We start from the raw sequence: 18,393 nt of genomic DNA, 5'->3' as shown, positions 1-18,393 counted from the left end.
CTAAAAACGATGAGAGAAAAGCATTTAGCCATCTATAAAGGGGCCCATCAACAGTGGATTTGTCAGCAGAAACCTTACAGGCCAGGAGAAAATGGAATCATACATTTAATATGCTGATAGAAAAACAAAACTATCTGCAAGATACTGTACCCAGGAAAGTTATGCTTTATAAGTGAAAAGGAAATAAAGTCGTACCCAAACAAATAAAATCTGAGTAAATTTATCATCACTAAACCAGACCTACAAGAAAAGATTACAGGAGTCTTACACATAGAAGCAAAAGGAGGATATCTACCATAAGGAAGCACACAAAAAGTAAAACCCATTGGTACAGAAAACATACAAATGAGGAAGAGAACGGACTCAAATGGTAGCATGACAGCAAAAACAAAATAACCCACCAAAATGTTATGGGGGCGAGCGTTTGTTCTTAGAGCTCCCACGATGGTAGCGGGCCACTCCCAAGATGGGGCAGGCCACTTCCAAGATGGCTGCAAGCCTTTTGTTCTCTGACCTGGGGTTCTTGGCCTCATAGATTCCAAGGAATGGAACCTTGGGCCATGCAGTGAGTGTTATAGCTCTATTAGAAGCCATGGGTCGTGGAAGATAACCGTGGAACCTAGAGACTAGTGTTCAGCTCGATTAGGATGAACCTGGGTACTTAGCCATGGAGGAACAAAGGTGAGCTTCTGGCCTGATCGGGAGGGGCAATGGGCACCTCGCTGGATCAGGAGCACAGCCGACATCCTGCCAGATCCGGAGGGATGGTAGTCAGCAGCGGGTCTCCGGGTGGCATTCAGCAGTGGTGGACAGTGAGCAAAAAGCTCAGCTCAAGCTGGAACAAACATGGACCAGAACAGTGTGCATTTCCAAGATTTAATAGAGTGAAAACAGAGCTCCCATACAATGGGAGAGGACCCAAAAGGGGTTGCCCACCCAGGCTCAAATGCCTGGGATTTATATCCTAATCATTTTCCCTCCCCCTGTGCTCTCAGACGTTAGATGATTCGACTATTTCTTTACCTCCTACTTTTAGCCTAATTGGTGTTTCAGTGAGACCTCTTTACTAACTGATTGGTTGGGTGTGAGCTGAGTTACAAGACCCGTGTTTAAAGGTGGTTGTCGTCACCTTCCCCAGCTAGGCTTAGGAATTCTTAGTCAGCCTAGGATATCCAGCTAGTCCTGTCTCTCAGTACCCCATCTCAACAGGAAAACCCAAGTGCTGTTGGGGAGGTTGGCTGATGATCACAGTAACTACTTTCTGCTGAACTGGGGCATAGAAGGGGTCATGCAGTTGAGATTTCCTTGGGAGGGGTGACTTTGATGTCATCAACATCAGAGTATGGGCTAGCAGGCCAGTCCGGGGGTCCATGGTAGATCTTAGTGATGGACTGCATCTGGGGCTCCATTTGAAGAATGATTTGTGTTTTTACAGCTTCAATTCTGGAAGAGACAAACTTAACAAAGAGGTTAAAAATACAGGGATTGAAATGTCTGGCCTGAAGTGCAGGGGATTATTTCTTTGGCATACTTCACAGGCCCTGACTATCTGCTCAATCGTTTTGAAAAGGCCTGGTCCAGTAAATAATGATTTGGTCATCTGATGGGTGCTATCGATGCCTAAGTGAAAGGTTTGATGAAGGGTTTTAAGTAATTTCCATTGGTTAGCTGCAGGTAAAAGTATTTTCCTACTTCGGTGGCTAGACATCATGAGGGGAGGAAACTATGTCCTTGTGAGGTTCATCATTTTATTTCTTCTGCTGAGTACTGGGGCTTGGTTTCCCAGAGGGGATTACCCCATACTAGGGGTCCTTCTATAAGCATTTCTAATGGAGGATCGCACCTTGTGGCTCTTTAGGCTTCAACATACGCTTGGTAGTTTCCTTCTATTTCCCTTTCCTTTCTTTTCTGATGACCCCAGCAGTGTAAGACTGCCCCCTCTTCAGGTTTCTGTACAGCCAATAATAATTCCTAATGGCTTCCTGGTGTTTAATAGGTGTTCCCTCAGAAGTTAGGAATTCCCTTTCTCTCCAAATTGCTGCGTGGGCATAGAGGACTAGGTAAGCATACTTAGAGTCTGTATATATATTTACCCTTTTTCCTTCTCTTAATTCTAGTGTATAATGGCCCCTGATTTTGCTAAGGTGTCTCTGCCTAACAAAGGAGTGGGGCATTCAGACATAATTAGAATGGCATGTGAAAAGGGTAAAGTTCCCCAGTCACAACTTAGTGGCTGGGAGAAGTACCTAGTGACTGCCTGTCCTAGGACCCCTTGGATAGTAACAGATCTGGAAATCCAGCTAGTCCTGTCTCTCAAAACCACAATGATAAACAATAAGAGAGAAAGAAAGGAACAAAGGATATACATATATAAAGAAGCCAACTAATACTATGACAGGATTAATCTCTCACATATCAATAGTAACCTTGAATTAAATGGATTAAACTTTCCACTTAAAAGAAACAGACTGGCTGAATGGATTTTTAAAAGCATGACCCAACTATATGCTGCCTACAAGAATCTCATCTCACCTGTAAAGACACATATACTGAAAGTAAAGAAATGAGAAAAGATACTCCATGCAAATGAAAACCTAAAGTGAGCAGGAATAGCTATGGTTATAAAGGAAACACACTTTAAGTCAAAAACTGTAAAAAGAGACAAAGAAGGTCATTACATAATGATAAAAGGATCAATTCAGCAAGAAGTTATAACAATTCTAAACATATATGCACCCATCACTGAAGCACACAGATAAATAAAACAACTGCTATTAGATCTGAAGGGAGAGATAGACTCCAACACAATTATAGTTGGGACTTCAACATCCCACTCTCAGCATTAGACAGATCATCTAGACAGAATATCAACAATAAAACATGGGATTTACATTGCACCATAGAACATACGAATCTAACAGACATTTACAGGACATTTTACCCAACAGCTGCAGAATATACATTCTTCTCATAAGCACATGAAACATTCTCCAGGATAGATCATATGTTAGACCACAAAACAAGTCTCAACATATTTTTGAAAATCAAAATCATATCGAGTATCTTCTTAGGCCACAATGGATTAAAACTAAAGCAATAACAAGAGAAACTTTGGAAATTGTAAAAATACAAGGAAATTGACATGCTTCTGAGTGAAAACTGCGTCACAGGAGAAATTATGAAGAAGATCAAGAAATGTATTGAAATGAATGAAAATGGAAACAAAATATAGGAAAACCTATGGGTTACAGCAAAAGCAGTAATAAGAGGGAAACTTATAGTAATGAATGGCTACATCAAAAAAGTAGAAAGATTTCAAATAAACCATCTCATCATGCACCTCAAGGAACTAGAAAGCAAGAAGAAACCAAACTCAAAATTAGTAGAATGAAAGAATAAACATCAGAGCAGAACTGAACACAATAGAGACTAAAGAAACAATACAAAGGATCAATGAAATGAAAAATGTTTTTTGAAAAAATGGCAAATCAGCCATGAGCTAGACTAACAGAGAATGAAAAGACAGAAAACCCAAATAATTAAATTCAGAAATAAAAAGAGGCACTGCAACTGATACCATCAACATAAAAGATCATCAGAGGCTATTATGAACAGTTATATACTAACAAACTGGAGAATCTAGAGGAAATGGATAAATTCCTGGATACATATAACCCACAGACTTTGAATCAGAAACAAACAGAAAACCTAAAAAGGTCAATGATGAGAAATGAGTTTGAATTAATAATAAAAATTATCCCAACAAAGAAAATTCCAGGACTTGATGACTTCATGGCTGAATTCTACCAATATTACAAAGAACTAACACCAATTCTCCTCAAACTTTTTCAAAAAGATGAAGAGAAGGAAATCTTCCTAACTCATCCTGAGGCCAATATTACCCTGATACCAAAATCAGACACAAGAACAAAACAGAAAACTGTAAGCCAATATTCCTGTTGAACATAGACTAAAAAATCTTCAACAAAATATTAGCAAACTGCTGTGATTTGGATCTGTGTTCTCACCCAAATCTCATAGTGAATTGTAATCCCCAGTGTTGGAGGTGCAGCCTGCTGGGATGGATCATGGATCCATCATGGATCCCCAATGGATCATGGGGGTGGTCTCTCATGGCTTAGCACCATCCCTCCTTGGTACTGTATAGTGAGTGAGTTCTCATGATAACTGGCTTTTTAAAACTGTGTAGCACATCCCTCCTCTTTCTCTTCCTTCTGCTCTGACCATGTGAAGACACCTGCTCCCGATTTGCCTTCTGCCATGAGTAAAAGTTTTCTAAGGCCTCCTCAGAAGATGAGCAGGTTCCATCATCATGCTTCCTATACAACCTGTGAAACCATCAGTCAACTAAACCTAATTTCTTTATAAATTACCCAGTCTCAGGTATTTATTTATAGCAATGTGAAAATGGACTAATACACAAACCAAATGCAACAATACATTGAAAATTATTGTATAATTACACCATAATTAAATGGAATTTATCCCAGGAATGCAAGGATGGCTCAACATATGTAAATCAATATACATCACACATCACATCACCAGAATGATGGACAAAACCCATATGATCATCTCAATAGACACAGAAAAAGTATTTGATAAAATGCAACATCCCTTCATGACAAAAACTCTCAACAAATTAGGCATAGAAGGAACATACCTCAACAGAATAAAGGCTACATATGACAAACTCACAGATAACATCACACTAAATGAGAAAAAACTGAAAACTTCTCTGAAAGAACTGGAACAAGATGAGAATGACCACTTTCACCACTCCTGTTCAACATAGTGCTGGAAGTCCTAGACAGAGCAATTAGGCAAGAGAAAAAAAATAAAGGGTATCCAAATTGAAAAAGAGAAAATCAATTTGTCTCTCTCTGCTGACAGCATGATTTTAGTTCTAGAAAAGACTAAAGACTCCACGAAAAAATTCTTAAATCTGATAAACAAATTCAGCAACATTTCAAGATGCAAAATCAACCGATAACAAAAGTAGCATTTCTATGCACCAATAATAAACTAGCTGAGGAAGAAATCAAGAAAGCAATCCCATTTAAAATAGCTACCGAAAAAAACCCTAGGAATAAATTTAACCAAGGAGGTAAAAGACTTTTACAGGGAAAACTACAAAACTATGAGACCAGATGGAAATATGGGTCTACACAACAGAATTAAGAACACCAGAAATGGTAAATACATAAGATTTTCCCCTATTATTTGAACATTTAGAAGAATAATTGACGGTTTGAACAAAAAAAGTAACAATCTAGCTTGCCTGAAGAACTTTCTTTGACATTTCTTATACTGCAATCCTACCAGTGATGAATTCTTTAAACATTTGTATATCTAAAAATATCTTTATTTTGTGTTTGTTTTTGGAAGTCCTTTTTGCTGGATATAGAATTCTGGGTTGATAGATTTGTTATTTCAGTATTTGTAAAATGTTGCTCCACTGTTTTCTCACTTGCACTGTTTCTGATGAGAAATCTGCTAACATCCTTATCTTTATTCCTCTTTACACAATATGTCTTTTTTCTCTGTTATTAAGACTTTCTTTTTACATTGATTTTGAACCATATTCTTATAATGTGCCTTGGTGTCTTTTTTTTTCATGTTTCTTGTGTTTGAGTTTCCTTGAGATTCTTGGATCTATGTGTTTATAATTTTCATCAGATTTGAAAATGTTTTCAACCCTCATTCCTTCAAATATTTTGTATTTTCCCACCTCTCTGTCCTTTCTTTTAGGGATTCCAATCATACATATTTGAGGCCCCTTGATGGTGTTACATGGCTTACTAATGCTCTGTTTGTTTTGTTTTAATTCTCTTTTTCTGTGTGTTTCATTTTGAATAGTTTCTCTTGCTATGACTTCAAGTTCATTAATCTTTTCTTCTGCAATGTCTAATCTACCATAAGTCTTGTGTATTTTCAATCTCACATACTATAGTTTTCATCTGTATAAGTTTGATTTAGACATTTTTTATATCTTACATATCTCTACTTAACTCTTTGAACATACAGAATACTATTATAATATCTGATTTAATGTCCTTTTCTGCTAATTCTATAATCTGTGTCTATTTTAATTGATTTTTCTCCTCCTATATATCTGCTTCATTCCTGTAATTTTTTGTTGGATTCTAGACATCATGGATTTTACCTTATCCATTACTGAATATTTGTATTTATATAAATATTCTTGAGCTTGGTTTTGGAACACAGGTAAGTTGTTTGGGAAACATTTATCCTTTTAGGCTTGGTTTTAAGATTCATTCAGTGAGGTTTGAAAAGGCTTCAGGCTAGGACTAATTATTCCTCACTACTGAGGCAATTCTTTCCTGGGTCCCAATGCCCCAGGAATTAGAAACTTTTTTCAGTCTGGCTGACAGGAACAGGCATTATTCCTGGCCCTGTGTGAGCAACTGACACTGTTTCCTGGAATCTTTTTAGATGGTTCTCTCGCTAGCCTCGGGTAATTTCTTCACAAACATGAGCTAGTCAGGATTCAGCTGAATTCCCTCCCAAGGCATCTCCTAACCTGTACTCCATCCTATAAATTCTAGCTGCCTTGTTCCCTCTCAGATGCTCCACTGTTTCCTCCTCAATGCAGCTAGCACATTTGGTTCCACCTGGGTTCCTCCTTCCTGCACTGCAGCCTGGGAACCCTCTTAAGGCCATAAATGGACTCAATTATAGAGCTCTTCTTTCATTTCACATATCTCAGAGATTACTGTCCTTCTTTGCCTGATGTCTTGTGCCTTAAATATTCTTTTTCCTTGTATGTTCTCCATTTTGTGGTTGTTTCAGTGAGAATGTTACTCTGGTCACTGTCACTTTACGTTGGCCATAAGATGTGTGTTTGGGCCAGGTGTGGTGACTCACATCTGTAATCCTAGCATGTTGGGAGGCCGAGGTGGATGGATCACCTGAGGTCAGGAGTTTGAGACCAGCCTGACCAATATTGTGAAATCTGTCTCTGCTTAAAATATGAAAATTAGCTGGTTTTGGTCGTGGGTGCCTGTAATCCCAGCTGCTCAGGAGGCTGAGGCAAGAGAATCCCTTGAACCCAGGAGGTGGAAGTTGCAGTGAGCTGAGATCATGCTATTGCACTACAGCCTGGGCAAGAAGAGTGAGAATCCATCTCAAAAAAAAAATTTAAAAAGACATGTGTTTGTATTTTGAAAGGACACAAAGATACAAAAATGCGTACCCTCCCTTCCCCCCCCCCCCCCCCCCCGATGTTGCTAAACTCTTTGTTCTGCTTTCTAATCTCTGCATGTACCAGAGGTTTCGTAAGTTCTGTAAGTACATGTTTTTCTTTCTGAAGCCAGGTCACAAGGAATGTTTAAGTAAGATAGCCAGATAGCCATAAACTGGTTGTGCAACCTGACGCAATATAATTAACTGCCTTTGTGTAAAACTGCTCTTCCGCCTCAAGGGTTGTACTGAAATATCAGAAATGGCGGGAACCAATCATAGTTTGCCAAATCGCTTTGTTCAAACTCCAGCCAATCATACCTCTAATTTGTATAATGATTCTATGCCTACTTTCCTTAGACTATATAACATTGTTCGGAGTTCAGTGGGGGAGCTCTCCTGCCTGTCTCGTTTCACGAGCGAGGGAGAGTTCCAGGTTCGAACCTGTAATAAAGATCCTTGCTGCTTAGCTTTGACTCTGGACTCTGGTGGTCTTCTTCGGGGAATAAATGGTCTGGGCATAACAATTTGTGTTGGTGTTCATCCTTGTGAACGATTTGGTGTGTGTTTGTGTATGTTTGTATGGTGTTATATGTGAGGGTGTGTTTATATTTGGGGAGTGGTGGTAGTGTATGATCCTGGGTGTGTCTGCATGTGCTTGTCATATTTATAGTTGTGTGTTTGTGTGTGTGTCTATCCCAGTCCCTGTCTTTGTGTGGCCTGTAGATGTTCAATGTCTTTCTCCTTCACCTCCCTTTTTCTGTGACAGCATTAGACACAGACATGAGGACAGAAACAGAGGGGATGAGAGAGACAAAATAGATGAGACCCAGAGGCAGGGATAAAACAGGTGGGGAAAGACAGGGACACTGTGACCTGGGGATATCAAGACAGGATCCACTGAGAGGCCTGTCTCTCTTGCATTCATATGTCTTTGGCTAGCTGGTCAGTTCTCTCCCTGTCTTCTGCTGTCTGGGCCTTTTTCTGATCTTGTGGACCTTTCTGTGCAACCCCCCTCTCTCCCCTCTGCCCCCTGCCTCTTCCCCATCCTCTTCTATCCCCTTCTGTGTCTCTGTTTCTCTAGACTCTGAGGTCCGGAAGCACAGATACTGGGTCCAGTTTGATTGATGTCCCCTAAGCTTGGACCTGTCTCCATCACTGCTGTGAGCCTGTCCCCTCCCTGCGCCCGGCAGGGGTCAGTCCCTAATCACCCAACATGTGAATGAATGTGTTCATATCTGCGGTCTCTGTCTGGCACTTTCTTTCTCATTTGAAGTGGAGAATCTTCCTCTTGCTTGCAAAGCTAAACAAACCAGTTCCCACCACTGAAGATGCTGATTCAGGGAATGGAGGTGGCTGTGTCACCCCACATGCATGGGGATGACACACAGGCAATGCTTTATCTGAGGATGAAAGTCAAAGCTGCCAGGAGCAGCTGCACCCTGTCAGGCCTCTGAGCACAAGCTAAGCCATCATATCCCCAATGACCTGCACGTATACATCCAGATGGCCTGAAGCAACTGAAGATCCACCAAAAAAGCGAAAATAGCCTTAACTGATGACCTTCCACCATTGTGATTTATTTCTGCCCCAACCTAACTGATCAATGTACTTTGTAATCTCCCCCACCCTTAGGAAGGTTCTTTATAATCTACCCCACCCTTAAGAAGGTTCTTTGTAATTCTCCCCACCCTTGAGAATGTACTTTGTGAGATCCACCCTCTGCTCCCAAAACATTGCTCTGAACTCCACCGCCTATCCCAAAACCTGTAAGAACTAATGATAATCCCACCACCCTTTGTTGACTCTCTCTTCGGACGCAGCCCACTTGCACCCAGGTGAAATAAACAGCCATGTTTCTCACACAAAGCCTGTCTGGTGGTCTCTTCAGACGGACACGTGAGACACACTCCACACTTCCCTGACCCAGGTGGAAAGAACCAACAAAGTACAACCCACACTTTCCTGACCTAGGAAAGATGCCACCATGGACTTCCCTGACCCCAGGACCTGGCTCCTGCTGCGGTGTGCAATCTGGCACAGGCTTTATAGCAACACAAGTATGGCCTAATACGGGTACTGTGAGTCCTCATTCCACCCTTGCGGAGCACGGATAGGGAGGCATGAAGTGCTTTCAATAGAGTAATTCACTTTGTTGTCCACCCTTTCAAGTAGGGATTGTTGTCACCCCCATTGTATAGATTGAGAAAGTGAAACACAGAGGGCTTGAGACCTCTCCCAAGGTCACAGAGCAGGCGGAAGGTAGAATCAGTTCTCAAACCCAGAAAGTTTGGTTCTACAGCCTGCTGTTTGAACCACTACCCCATGATGCCTCCCTCAGCAGAAGGTGGAGAGAATGAGTTCTGGAGGAAGGGGATTCCACAGGTAAATAGCAAGGGAGAAACTGGGTTAAATGACAGGAAAGCAATTTCTTACCTGCAGGACTTCTCAGGGCCTTTAGAATGTTAGTGTGCATTTAAAATAACATCAAGAGGTGAGGGAGCTGACAGCAGCTATTCAGACTATTTGGGTTCTCAGCTTTTTCTTTTCCATCACAGCACTCGTCACTATCTCTCAGGTCCAAGGCTCTGAGGAGCACACTCTGGGAAGTCAGAATAAAGGACTAATTTGAGTCAGACATACTTGAGTTCATATCCCAACTTTGTCATTCATTTGTTGTGCTAAAGATGCTTGAGCAAGTGCAAGCTCAGCTTGGAGCCTAAAGTTTCCTTATCTGGAAAACATGGATACCTAATGATATTGTGAGTTGAAGGGGGCCTGCCCCTCCACCCCTGTGGGTATTTCTCATCAGGTGGAGATGAGAGACTGAGAAAAGAAATAAGACATGAGACAAACCATAGAGAAAGAACAGTGGGCCCAGTGGGACCGGCACTCAACATGTGAGGACCCGCACCAGTTCTGGTCTCTGAATTCCCTCAGTATTTATTGATCACTGTTTTTACTGTCTTGGCAAGGGGAGTGTGGCAGGGCAACAGGGTGACGGTGGGGAGACAGTCAGCAGGGAAACGTGTGAGCAAAGGAATGTGTAATGAATAAGTTCAAGGAAAGGTGCTGTGTCTGGATGTGCACATAGGCTAGATTTATGTTTCACTTTACACACACTTCTCAGTGTAGCAAAGAGTGACAGAGCAGTATTGCTGCCAGCATATCTCACCTCCAGCCACAAGGCAGTTTTCTCCTATCTCAGAATAACGAATGATTGGTTTTACACTGAGACATTCCATTCCCAGGGATGAGCAGGAGACAGAAACCTCTCTCTTATCTCAACTGCAAAGAGCCCCCCTTTTTCCCTACTCCTCCACAGCACAGACCCTTCATGGGTGTCGGGCTGGGGGACGTAAGGTCTTTCATTTCCCACGAGGCCGTATCTCAGATTGTCTCAGTGGGGGAAACCTTGGACAATACCCAGGCTTTCTTGGGCAGAGGTCCCTGCTGCTTTCTGCAGAGCATTGTGTCCCTGGTTAATAGAGAATGGAGAATGGCGATGACTTTTACCGGATATACTGCCTGCAAAAATATTTTTAACAAGGCATTTCCTGCACATCCCTAAATCGATTAAATCTTGATTCCATACAGCACATGTTTCTGTGAGCACAGGGTTGGGGCTAAAGTTGAGGATTAACAGCATCTCAAAGCAGAACGATTTTTCTTAGTACAGATCAAAATGGAGTTTCTTATGTCTTCCTTTTCTACATAGACACAGCAACAATCTGATCTCTCTTTCTTTTCCCCACATTTCCCCCTTTTCTTTTTGACAGAACTGTCATCGTCATCATGGCTCGTTCTTGATGATCGCTGTGTCTTTGGAGCTGCTGGATACACCTGCAAACTACCAATAGGCAAAACAGGCACACAAGGATTAATACAAAATTTATAATAGTGGAACTCCCGAGGGTTTTAACCCAAGTCACCGGGTTAAGATTTGTGAGGCTATCAACAGCTTCTGTGATTGCCTTAGTTCCTGGCACCAAATTTAAATTTATTCTTTTAATTTTGAAATGTCTAAAGGAAAATGATCTTCTCTTCCTTGTAGATAGTGTCTAACCATGTACCAGTGATGCTCAGACTCATTACAGGCTTGGGATGTAACACAAAAATCTAACATATCCCCGTCACACTGTAACTGAAAATGATGTTCCAAGCTCATGAGCCTATTTCCCATCAAATGACATTTTGTCTAAGATCATTAGTTTGATTTGCTAGTTTTTGATCAGTACTAGATTGTGAATTCCACAGTCTCATACAATGTTTTTGCCAATTGTTAACCAAGTGTACTGTCTGAACAGAAGAGTGCAATGCAACTCCCGCCACAGCAGCCATCGCTGTGACTGCAATTAATGCCACAATTACTGCAATCAAAGTAAAAATGAATCTTTGGGATCTATTTAGAACTCTTTTTTAACACTTCATTTAAAATACGAATGGATGGCGAAGCCTCCTACGGTTGGTCCATGGACACAGGATCCACACACCCTCTCTTGCTCTCACTAGTAGACTACGGTGCTGCCAATTAAAAGTTGAATCAATGCAAGTAAACAATCTGCAATTTTCACAGGTTATAGTTTTGGAATCTGGGTTACTATTTTTCCTACAACTAGCATATAAGGGGGCTTTACACAACTTTGCAAGGGAATTGTCAGACTGGAATTTAGGTCCATAGTATAAGATGGCTTATGGTCTCTTGTTCTTATAGCTTGATTTTCAGACCAAATTCTAATGTGGTGCAAAGCCACAGTAAGCTTCCAAAGTTCTGGGTGCTCAGGACCAGTAACAGGACTAACTAACTTTGGTGGAGGTGATGAGAGTCCCTTTTCACCCCATTCCCAAGGGTAGAGAGACTCTAACCTTTTGTACTTGTTTTTATCTAAACCTTCCATTAAGTCACTGTCCACAGCTGGACTCACATGTGCACTGGGACACGATTGAGTTTGTCCTGTGCAATTGAGGCAGAATTGACCTCGAGGTGCCCAATCTATAATAGTTCCAAATTCTTCGTTTTGTAATATCACCACACTATCAGCCACACACTCTTCCCAAACTAAAACTTCTGGGCTTTTGACTCTTTGGGAATTTCCCTGGGGCAAGGCTTCCCCTTAGGCCTAGATTTTAATGATCTTTGATAAAAAGGGTCTGCAAATAATTTACCTGTAGTCTGAGTGACATTCCACTTACCATATGATAAGTAAATCTACTGGTGGCACTGACAGTAGGTACTTCTATCAACCAATTTTGGGTTGTAGGCATTAAGCATCCTGGTGCATTCCCTAGGCAAATAGGAAGATAAATACTCAATAGAAATATTCATCATCATTCCTTCTTCCTCGGGTTGGGCAGGGCAATGATCACCTGTGGGGCCACATACCCATGTGGGGCCAGGTACTATGTGTCTACATAGAAAAGGAAGACATAAGAAACTCCATTTTGATCTCTCTTTCTTTTCCCCATATGTTTTGAGTCAGACATACCTGAGCTCAAATCCCATCTTCGTCATTCGTTTGTTGTGCTAAAGATGCTCAGGCAAGTGCAAGCTCAGCTTGGAGCCTAAAGTTTCCTTATCTGGAACATATGGATACCTAGTGATATTGTTTGGCTGTGTCTCCACCCAAATCTCATCTTAAATTGTAGTTCCCATAATCCCCACGTGTTATAGGAGGGAGACTGTGGGAGGTGATTGACTCATGGGGATGGGTTTTCCCGTACTGTTCTTCTGATAGTGAATAAGTATAATGAGATCTGATGGTTTTATAAAGGGAAGTTTCCCTCTCTTGTCTGCTGCTCTCTCTTGCCTGCTACTATGCAAGATGTGCCTTTGCTACTTCTTCCCCATCCACCATGATTATGAGGCCTCTCCAGCCTTGTGGACCTGAGTCCAGTAAACCTCTTTCTCTCTATAAATTACCCAGTCTCGAGTATGTCTTCATTAGCAGCATGAGAATGGACTAATACAGTAAATTGGTACTGGGAGTGGGACACTGCCGTAAAGACACCCAAAAATGTGGAAGCTGAGTGACAGGTAGAGGTTGGAACAGTTTGGAAGACTCAGAAGAAAACAGGAAAATGTGGGAAAGTTTGGAACTTCCTAGAGACTTGTTGAATGGTTTTGACCAAAATGTTGATAGCGATATGGACAATAACATCCAGGCTGAGGTGGTTTCAGATGGAGATGGGGAAGTTGTTGCGAACTGCACTAAAGGTCACTGTTGCTATGCAAAGAGACTGGTGACATATTGCCCCTGCTCCAAAGATCAGTGGAACTTTGAACTTGATAGAAATGATTTAGGGTATCTCACAGAAGACATTTCTAAGCAGCAAAGCATTCACGAGAAAACAGAGTATAAAAGTTTGGAAAACTTGCAGCCTGAAGATGCAATAGAAAACCCCAATTCCTGGGGAGAAATTCAAGCCAGCTGCAGGAATTTCCATAAGTAACCAGGAGCAGAATGTTAATCACCAAGACAATGGGGAAAAGGTCTCCAGGGCTCCCCTGCTATGTGCAGCCTTGGGACTTGGTGCCCTGCCTCCCAGCCAGTCCAGCCTTGGCTAAAGGTGGCCAAGGTACAGTTCAGGCCTTGGCTTTGGAGGGTGCAAGCCCCAAGCCTTCGAAATTTCCAAGTGGTGTTGGGCCTGTGAGTGCACAGGAGACAAGAACTGAGGTTTGGGAACCTCCGCCTAGATTTCAGAGGATGTATGGAAACACCAGGGTGGCCAGGCAGAGGACTGCTGCAGGGGCAGGGTCCTCATGGAGAACCTTTGCTAGAGCAGTGAAGAAAGCAAATGTGGGGTTGGAGCCCCCACACAGAGTCCCCACTGGGGCACTGTTTAGTGGAGCTGTGAGAAGAGGGCCTCTGTCCTCCAGACCCCAGAATGGTAGATCCACCAACAACTTGCACTGTGCACCTGGAAAAGTCACAGACGCTCAATGCCAGCCTGTAAAGGCAGCCAGGAGAGGGACCATACTCTGCAAGCCACAGGGGCAGGGCTGCCTATGGTCATGGGAACCCATCTCTTGCATCAGCATGACCTGCATGTGAGACATGGTGTCAAAGGAGATCATTTTGGAGATTTAAGATTTGACTGCCCTGCTGGATTTTGGACTTGCATGGGGCCTATAGCCCCTTTGTTTTGGCCAATTTCTCCTTTTGGAATGGGTATATTTACCCAGTGGCTGTACCCCCATTGTATCTAGGAAATAATTAACTTGCTTTTAATTTTACAGGTTGATAGTCAGAAGGGACTTGCCTCATATCAGATGAGACTTTGAACTGTGGACTTCTGAGTTAATGCTGAAATGAGTTAAGGGTCCCTTGGGGGACTGTTGGGAAGGCATGATTTATTTTGAAATGTGAGGACATGAGATTTGGGAGTGGTCAGGGGTGGAATGATATGGGTTGGCTGTGTCCCCACCCAAATCTCATTTTGAGATATAGTTCCCATAATCCCCACATGTCATGGGAGGGACCCAGAGGGAGGTAATTGAATCATGGGGGTGGATTTTCCCATGCTGTTTTGTGATAGTGAATAATTCTCACACAATCTGATGGTTTTACAAAGGGCAGTTTTCCCTGCACACGCTCTGTCTCTTGCCTGCCACCATGTAAGATGTGTCTTTCCTCCTCCTCTGCCTTCTGTCATGATTGTGAGGCTTCCCCAGCCATGTGGAACTGTGACTCCATTAAATCTCTTTTTCTTCATAAATTACCCAGTCTCAGGTATGTGTTCATTGGCAGCATGAGAATGAACTAATACACCAACCCTATAGAGTCATTGTGAGGTTGGACATGAGACTCAATATGCCAGTGGGTAGACACACAGTAAGTGTTTGATGAATGTGTAATTGACACAGGGAGAGACATAGACATTCACAGAGAGGTGGAGGGAGCTAGAGTCAGGCCCGCGGAGCTAGACATGGGCCAGGGGAGCTACAGATGGGCTGCCAGAGCTAGAGTACTCCACTGCAGCCTGGGCAACACCCCATCCTGGACAACAGAGTGAGACTCCAACTAAAACACAACACAACAAAACAAAAAAAATAAAAAGAGCCCTGTATCTCTAGACATTTCTCCGTGTCTCTCTCTCACACCCTTCTTGAGAAGGACATAAACTCTGTGGACAAAGCAGGTGGGGACCCTTAGCCTCCTGAGGAATTCTTCTGAACTGTGTTCATTTTTGTTTGTTTGTTTTTGTTTGTTTTTTGAGATGGAGTCTCACTCTGTCACCCAGGCTGGAGTGCAATGGAGCCATCTCAGTTCACTGCAACATCCACCTCCAAGGTTCCAGCGATTCTCCTGCCTCAGCCTCCCGAGTAGCTGGAATTACAGGCACACACAACCATACCCGGCTAATTTTTGTATTTTTAGTAGAGATGGGTTTTCACCATGTTGGCCAAGTTGGTCTCAAACTTCTGACCTCAGGTGATCTGCCCATGTCAGTGACTTGTGTTCTAATATCTCCCCGACTCCATGTACTCCTATGGCCAAGGCAAGGGTCTCCACCTGGACAGCCCTGGAATACCTCAGGTACTTCTCTGTGCCAGCTAAAGAGGAACGCAGTGCTCAAATCCTAGCATTGCCTGTACAGTCCTGATCAAGAATTTTCCCCTCACTGAGCCTCCGTTTCTCATCTGCAAAATGAGGGTGGAGTGGTTGTGCAAAGGAGAATAGATCTGAAGTAACTGTTCTAAATCTGAATCCTGGACCAGCCACTAGCAATGTGAAGTTGAGCAAATGTCTTCACTCATCTGTGCCTCTGTTTCCTCATCTATAAAATGGTGATGAAGTCGGGCACAGTGGCTCATGACTCTAATCCCAGCACTTTGTGAGGCTGCGGCGGGAGGATCGCTTGAACCAAAGAGTTTGAGACCAGCCTGGGCAACATAGTGAGACCCCATCTCTACAAAAAAATTTGAAAATTATCCAGACTTAGTGGCACACACCTGTAGTCCCAGCTAGTTAGGAGGCTGGGTGCGAGGATCGCTTGAGCCCAGGAAGTCAATGCTGCAGTGAGCTGTGATCGTGCCACCGCACTCCAGCCTGGGTGACAGAGTGAGACCCTGTTTCAAAAATCAATGAAAAAAATAAAATGGGGCTGAGAATAGCACTCCTGCACAGGTTTTTGGGGGGTTTTGGGAGGGGGGCTGGGTTTGTGACAGAGTCTGTCGCCTAGGCTGGAGTGCAGTGGTGTGATTTTGGCTCATTGCAGCCTCTGCCTCCTGGTTTCAAGCAATTCTCCTGACTCAGTCTCCTGAGTAGCTGGGATTACAAGGTGCACGCCACCACACCCAACTAATTTTGTATTTTTAGTAGAGATGGAGTTTCACCATGTTGACCAGGCTGGTCCTGAACTGCCCTCATGTAATCTTCCTGCCCCCAAGTATTAGTTTAATATTAGTCTTAATATTTTAAGGTTGATAGGAGTTGCTTTTCATGCCAAGCCTTGCATTAAAGGATTTCCTACAGTATCACATTGAATCCTCATGGTGTATCCATCGTGATTGCCATATGTTATATAGAGATTTTGTTAAAATACTCATTTGATAAAGGAGGAAACTGAAGGGCAGATTGATGAAGTCATTTATCAAAGGAAATATAGATTGTAGGTGCTGGAACTGGAATTCTAACTCAGGTATGGTTGACGTGGCCTCAAGTCTTCATCACCTCTCAAGAAAACCAGCTTTCTGCCTGGCATGTTGGCTCAGGCTTGTAATCCCAGCACTTTGGGAGGCCGAGGTGGGTGGATCACAGGAGGTCAGGAGTTCAAGATCAACCTGGCTGACATGGTAAAACCCCATCTCTACTAAAAATATAAAAATTTACCAGAGGTGGTGGCGGGTGCCTGTATCCCAGCTACCCGGGAGGCTGAGGCAGAAGAACCCTTTGAACCCCGGAGGTGAAGGCTGTGGTGAGCCAAGATTGTGCCACTGCACTCCAGCCTGGGCGACAAAGTGAGAGTGTCTCAAAAAAAAAGAAGAAAAAAAGGAATGAACTGAAATTAATAAAGAGGCCTAGTGCTAGTAAATGTCTCAGCTAGGCAGGCAATAAAAGATCTCAGCTAGGCAGTGGCAGAGCAGGATTCAAATTCAGGGCTGTTGTGATGCTCTGCCAGACTCTTGAGCCTGAGTAACCCGTGGAACTGGGAAAATACAGCGTCCCCTGGTGGTAACTTGTCTGTGCTGCTTCTGGCTTGGGAGAACAGCAACTAACACAGCAATGTGCCAGCAATTAGTTCTAAGTACTTTACTTAGGTTTAATTCTCTTCTTCTTTTTTATTTTATGTTATGTTATTTTATTTTTATTATGCTGTAAATTCTAGGGTACATGTGCACAACGTGCAGGTTTGTTACATATGTATACATATGCCATGTTCACGTGCTGCACCCATTAACTCGTCATTTGCATTAGGTATTTCTCCCAATGCTATCCCTCCCCCATTCACTCACCCCATGACAGGTCCCATTGTGTGATGTTTCCCCACCTGTGTCCAAGTGTTCTCATTGTTCAATTCCCACCTGTGAGTGAGAACATGCTATATTTGGTTTTCTGTCCTTGCGATAGTTTGCTCCAGCTTCATTCATGTCGCTACAAAAGACGCGAACTCATCCTTTTTTTATAGCTGCATAGTATTCCATGGTGTATATGTGCCACGTTTTCTTAATCCAGTCTATCATTGATGGACATTTGGGTTGGTTCCAAGTCTTTGCTTTGGTGAATAGTGCCACAATAAACATACCTGTGCATGTGTCTTTATAGTAGCATGATTTATAATCCTTTGGGTATATACCCAGTAATAGGATCACTGGGTCAAATGGTATTTCTAGTTCTAGATCCTTGATGAATCGCCACACTGTCTTCCACAATGGTTGAACTAGTTTACACTCCCACCAACAGTGTAAAAGTGTTCCTACTTCTCCACATCCTCTCCAGCTCCTGTTCTTTCCTGACTTTTTAATGATCGCCATTCTAACTGGTGTGAGATGGTATCACATTGTGGTATTGATTTGCATTTCTCTGATGACCAGTGATGATGAGCATTTTTTCATGTGTCTGTTGCCTGCATGAATGTCTTCTTTTGAAAAGTGTCTGTTCATATCCTTCACCCACTTTTTGATGGGGTTGTTTGATTTTTTTCTTGTAATTTTGTTTAAGTTCTTTG

The 18,393-nt window shown here is 42.6% G+C and overlaps 1 protein-coding gene and 1 long non-coding RNA gene across 2 annotated transcripts in view; both read right to left on the bottom strand.

Annotated features, from left to right (window-relative positions):
• The window catches only part of CYP2B6 (cytochrome P450 family 2 subfamily B member 6), a 122,096-nt gene that overhangs the window by 30,045 nt on the left and 73,658 nt on the right, over positions 1 to 18,393 (bottom strand). The gene's annotated exons all lie outside the window — the stretch shown is intronic.
• On the bottom strand, positions 864 to 9,826 carry LOC141409101 (uncharacterized). Its single transcript, XR_012427629.1, has 2 exons — positions 9,661 to 9,826; positions 864 to 1,457 (listed from the first exon to the last, which is right to left on the bottom strand). It is a non-coding gene; the product is annotated as an uncharacterized lncRNA (long non-coding RNA).

This window comes from Macaca fascicularis, chromosome 19 (genome assembly GCF_037993035.2).
Source record: "Macaca fascicularis isolate 582-1 chromosome 19, T2T-MFA8v1.1".
Taxonomy (NCBI): domain Eukaryota; kingdom Metazoa; phylum Chordata; class Mammalia; order Primates; family Cercopithecidae; genus Macaca; species Macaca fascicularis.
This window is presented reverse-complemented; position numbering and strand designations above follow the sequence as displayed.